Source organism: Idiotropiscis lumnitzeri, chromosome 10 (genome assembly GCF_059441095.1).
Source record: "Idiotropiscis lumnitzeri isolate Australia: NSW breed Sydney's pygmy pipehorse chromosome 10, RoL_Ilum_1.0, whole genome shotgun sequence".
NCBI classification, from domain to species: domain Eukaryota; kingdom Metazoa; phylum Chordata; class Actinopteri; order Syngnathiformes; family Syngnathidae; genus Idiotropiscis; species Idiotropiscis lumnitzeri.
In genome coordinates, this window is record NC_142400.1 from 19,073,655 (window position 1) to 19,079,654 (window position 6,000).

Here is a 6,000-nt window from a genome sequence, read left to right on the forward strand (position 1 = left end):
TCGCTCAGTAGGATACGGCCTTTAAGCATTACACAAAGAAAACTTTACAGCCAAATCATATTACTGCAAAGTAATGGTGAGCCATTCTAACATAAAACCCAAACAGCTAGCTGTAGGCTTGAAAGCTGAAATAGCAATGCAGCAGGAGTGTTTTATAATCAATAATGCATGGCTGTCCATCTTCTGTAAAGGGAAAGCCCATCTAAACACCAGAGGCATCAGGACTCTTTTCATTTTGTGATACTGAAGGTCAATGCATGAGCATCCATACTGTACTGTACTCAACCCGCAACTGAGAAAAAGTGTACATTTCACACATTTGAAGGATAGTGTACATTCACAACAATTAAAGGAAGCATCTAATGACAGATATATTTATAATGTAATTGCTACAATAATAGGTCACTACTGATTATCTGAAATGCAATGTAAAGCTCAATATAAACACACAATTAGTCTTCGTTTTATAACACTCGTCACCTGAACTTAAAATAAATTATTCTAACCATAGTCCAACCTCTCCTCTCTTAAGCCACCCTGAAAACAAACAAACAACACATACACACTTGCACAAAATGTCTACCCGTTCTGCAATACATTGCACATTTATGAGTGTGAGTGCCTGAATGCACATATGAATAAATGCACCAGTACCCACCCATTTTACAGCCAAATATGCAGGAAAGACAACAATTTATAATGTTATGTATGTACAATTGTAGGTACTATATATGCACAGGCAGCCTGTATAGCCAGACTGCTTCTGCATTAAATACGGTGCACAAAGATACAGTAATCCATGTCCCCATGACTGCTCCAAGCAATTAGACACCATTAAAGGCTAGTCCCAGAACTGCCACTGTGACTTCCTATTGCTGTATTCACCTCTGTATGGTGCACACAATTTCCATCTTTTTTCTCACCCAAACCTAATTACAGGTAGAAATGTGCAGCCTGAGATGAAAAACTGTGAGTCACATTGATGGATGGTGGGCAGCGACTCAAAAACAGAGCAAACAGGTAATTAACATGACAATGGGGATGAGGCCAGGGCCTCGAACAAAGACGCAAGTGTGTTTGGACTGCAGAAGCGAAGGTTGTGCAGATGTGTTCTATATGTGTTTGCTTGGGGGGCAAAAATACAGGAGGAAAAAAGTCGTAGACTAAGTTAGAAGGAAGAAAATCCAGAATTGAGAGAGATGATAACCAAGTTTGAGATCAATTTTCTGTGTCAATAAAGATATAGTGTGGGACAAAAAGAGAGCTGTAGTTCACATTCTGTGACTCGGCAGGGGGTGAGCAATATGTCAAGCCCTGGTAGCAGACCCATTGAAATGAATGGGGTAATTTGGCCCTGGTACCATCCACATTGAAATAAATGGGGTTTTCTTGCCCTGGTAGCACATCTAATACCCACCTTTTAAGAGGGGTATTGACATGTCGTGAAGAGATAAATACTCATGTAATTCTCATATAACTCTCACATATTTAATGTTCTGACAAAGTACATCACTTTCATTTTTCATTGCTCCATGTTTACGGGCGAGTCAATTAGATGTGATGGCTGTATATGTTTAAAATGTCAGTTGATTGATCTCAAACGATACCACCCCACTTTGAGTGTTAAATTATCTCTCTGACTAATTCCGTTTTGCAAGGCAAACCTCAAGGGGGAATGGGCATAGCTGCTTCAAAGTCATGAGATCAGGGTAGACATTTTGGCATGGAGTTTTCATGTTCTCCCCATGCTAGCCTGCTTATCTACATGTGTGACAAGAATTTCAGCTTTGTTTTTGGTCTTCAAATAATTTTATTACAATTTATATGTATAGAATTAACTATTAATTTAAAAAATACATTAAATAGAACGTGCATTACTTTGAATGGTTGATAATCCACAGACTGAGAGTGCTTCAATAAATGAGCAAGATACAAACCCAAAGGACCATCAAAAAAAAATTTGTGTGGTGTTGGACTATTTTAGGAACAATGGACAGTTGGACCCACTTGCACATTCATAAACAGGAGGTTCTGATGCTTGTCTTTTCTTCTCTACCTCAAGTAATGGATGAACAGTACCTAATGCAGGTTGTTTGTGGTGCTTACAAAGTATGATTTTTTTTATATTTTGCAGTCTGCACTCTTCCGCTAAAACTATCTATTAACTTTAAAATGTGTGCAATTAGACCGTTTTTTTTACATTCATTTTCCCTCAGCTGCATCTAGTCTAGATAATACGTTGAAAAGGTTTTCTAAAATTGTTGCTTGGTTTCGCCACTTTAATGTTTAAGATCATCCAGCAAATGTAAAAATCAGACAAAAATCAGCTAAGTGAACATAAAATGCAGTTTTTAAATGGTGATTTTATTCATGTAGTGAAAAATAAACTATTCAAAGCTACATGCCCCTGTGTAAAAAAGGACACTGTAAACAACTGCAGGCCCCTCTTGCCTCAGTTGAGGTCAGTGTTCATGACTCAACAATAATGAGGAGACTGGGCAAAAAGGGTTGTAATTCGTTAAGCCTTCCCTTTGTCACTGATTCTTTTCATAACCTTTAAGTACAGAATACAGTACAAGTCATTGAAGGGTCTGCTTTGGTGGCATCTTTGCTTTGCAGGGTGTCGGGACTCCGTTAGAGATAACATGAGAAGTTTGGTCATCCGGGAGGGACTCAGAGTTGAGCCGCTGCTCCTCCACATTGAGAGAAGACAGATGAGGTGGCCGGGCATGCGGTTATGATGCCTCCCTGCTGAGGTGTTCCAGGCATGTCCCACTGGCAGAAGGTCCCGGGGATGACCCAATACACACTGGAGAGACTATGTCTCGCCTGGGAATGCCTTGCCATTCTCCCGGAAGAGTTGGAAGAAGTGCATGGGGAGAGGGAAGTTTGAGCTCCTCTGCTAAAACTGCCCTTGCAACCTGGCCCAGAATTAGCGGTAGAAAATGAATTAAAAAATAACATGAAACAAATATATTGTAAGGGCTTATTGCACTTTAACTTTAGGGGGGAGGTGAGAAGGACACTAGCTCCTCCACTGTAAAGAATTTCATTCCAAAATAACATATTGCTATATCAGATGTTTTTTCTATTTTTTGACAAAAAACATTGAGGGAAACTTTTTGCTTTTCTTTTTTTGCCGCGTTAATCCAAAATCTAGGTGGCCACTGTTGTAAATGTGATTGGAAGAAGCGTGTGTGTATGCAGAACTTCCTGCAGCACACACAAGAGCTTTTCTATTTGCTGTCGTGGAGCAGACGTCAAGTTTTATGTGGGTTTTGGGGCTTTTACAGCCAACGGTAACCTTTAAGTCATTCTGAAGTCTCATTAAGAGTTAAGAAAACAGCACTACTATATCGCAATGGGTGATGTTTAAGTGTGAGAAGCACAACACAGATCCGTCTGCTCATCCATGCTGTGACGCTTCCCATAGCAAAACAAGTACGTAACTAGAGGCAGCTTTTGTACCAAAATTTTGTGTGTAACTTTATTTCCCTTCTTGTATATTTGAGATGTTTTGTTTTAATCTGCTGAAAAATAAATAAATAAAACGAAATGAAAATGTATCCACTGCTGCGGTGGGTCCACTACTGTGGGTCGAATGCAGGGTTCAGATTTCGTGTATGTGTGTGTACATGACCAATAAATAATATTATTTGGTTCTTCTTCTTCTTCTTGAAGAAGGAATTGGAGAATGCGTTGCGCGGGCAGATCGTATTAAGTTCCAAAGGAGGGGAGCAGAGCGACTGAATGTTCTGCACTCCGTTAAAGACCCTCGTGTATGGTAAACTTGACCCACCTTATTTTGAATAATAAATCTATTTTAAGAATTCTTTTATGCAAATGTCCTATATTCATAGTGAGATCCATAGCAGCGCCATAACAATGAAAATGCTTTTGTTACGCAATCTCCGGTATTCTTCAGGAATGACGTCATTTACAGAACGACGAGTCGCCATTTGCCATTGTACTGCATTGTTTATTGTCCAGTGAGCTGCCCAACTGCCATTGTTTTTGCATTATTCGGCAAAATGCTTGGGCGCTGTGTGGCGATGCATTGTTTGCATTCTGGGAAGCATCTGTTTGAGTGGCCAAAACCAAAAAATAGGGCACGTGAATGGACCAATTTCGTTCTGGAAAAGAGAGGGAATTTCAATGAACATAATTCCAAGTTCCTTTTCCTCCAACTCTTCAAATACCCGGATCCCCTCACATACATTTGTTATTTCGCTATCTGAGTAAATTTCTGACTGACACTTTCTATGTTGAGCTATGCATAGTTGCCTTGGCATTTACGCCACACTTCCGGGTTTGTCGATAGGTAGAATCTACCTGCGGGAACACTATTATTTTGTCAAATACATAAAAAAAATCTCATGCTTTGTTATTTGTATTACGTGTAATTACTTTACTTGGGCCGCAAAAATATGCCATTTTCTGAACTTACTTCACACTAGGCCTTTAAGCCCTCAAAGCAAAATATAATTAGGGTCAGGACAAAAGAAGCAGTAATGTGCAAAATGTTTTTACAATACATGAGAAGATAAGCATTTCAAAAGAATCTTTCAGTAATTTGCTTGTATCAGTTAGCAAGTGAGAAGTAGGGGAAAAAAGCCCTAGCCCCTTTTGAACCCTAAATGAATTGAAAGGAGAATCATCATCACCTAGTGCAGTGCTTCTCAATTATTTTGTGTTACACCCCTCCCTTACAAGAAGAAAAAAAAAACACCCACCCACTCTCCGCCTATAAAAAAAAATTCATTTTTGTTGCAAAACAAACATACACCGTAGAGTTAATACAATGCGCAATGAGAACGCCACTGCCAATTACTGGAGTGGATGTGCAATTACACTTTATTGTAGCATGGGCGGATAAAAAGCATAATTCCCCAGGGACCCATGCGCCCACCTCATATTTGATAAGCACTGACCTAGCGTAACAGAAGCCGACATTTGGCCAATGACTACCTCGCACATAGTACATGTAAAAGTGAGTTGTCGCAAGGAATTGTGAAAAGTGGCAAGAAGAAACTGTAACTCAATTAATTTATGCTAAAAAAATTGTTGCACTTTAAAGAAATGTTTGTGGTGGTAAGCATGAGATTAACTTGCCCGTTAACCGTCATGAATTACTGTAATTTGACATGGAATGTAACACATTCAGAAATGTTGAAGGGGGCATGACCCATAAAGAGAAATGCTGAAAATGTTCCTCTTTTCCTGCATGATGAAATATGTTTCCAACTAAATTGGAAGTTTAAAACATACCTATAAGTTCTTTCTCACCAAGCTCCCCAAAACAAATAAATTGCCTGATGGCCTATCACATGGCTGAAATACACATTCCCAGTCTGTGGCAGAAACATTACTATGTGATTAGTGTTGTGGACAAGAGTCCTTTGTTATGGCTTTCAGTCGAACAGCTTCACTGCTCTGAAATCACTTTGCAACCACAGAACTCCTTTCTTAGCAGTAAACAGAAACATTGAATGTGATCAGCCACATCACAATGCAGCAACTCCCCCAACTGAAACAGATAACACCATTCGGCAATCGAGAAAACAGAGGCAGCCTTGTCACTGGTTCTTTGTCACAGTAAATATTTCATCTACGGATTGCGGTTGTTAGCAAATTAAGTAACAGTGATTCTATGTCCACTTAGCAAAATTCAGTGGTGAATTAGTGCAGAGTTTGAATGAGATATTTGCAAATGCTTTCAGTGGGGACACTCTGGAACTTCCATTGCACATTTGTCATGCTTTAAAGTGATTTACAAATGAGAGGAATGGAAGCATTGTGATGGAGCTGGGAGGAAGAAGGGGGAGCTGAATGGTCGTCTATGTCCCTACCCAACCACAGCATATAGATAAAGAAATACTGCTGTGCGACATTATTGGTATTAAATCAGTAGATGCACTACAGCTACTTGCAGGATGGCATTGACGGTTTAGATGGCAAAAGGCAGGTAAAGCCACGATGAACTTGCTTAATTCTTGTAAA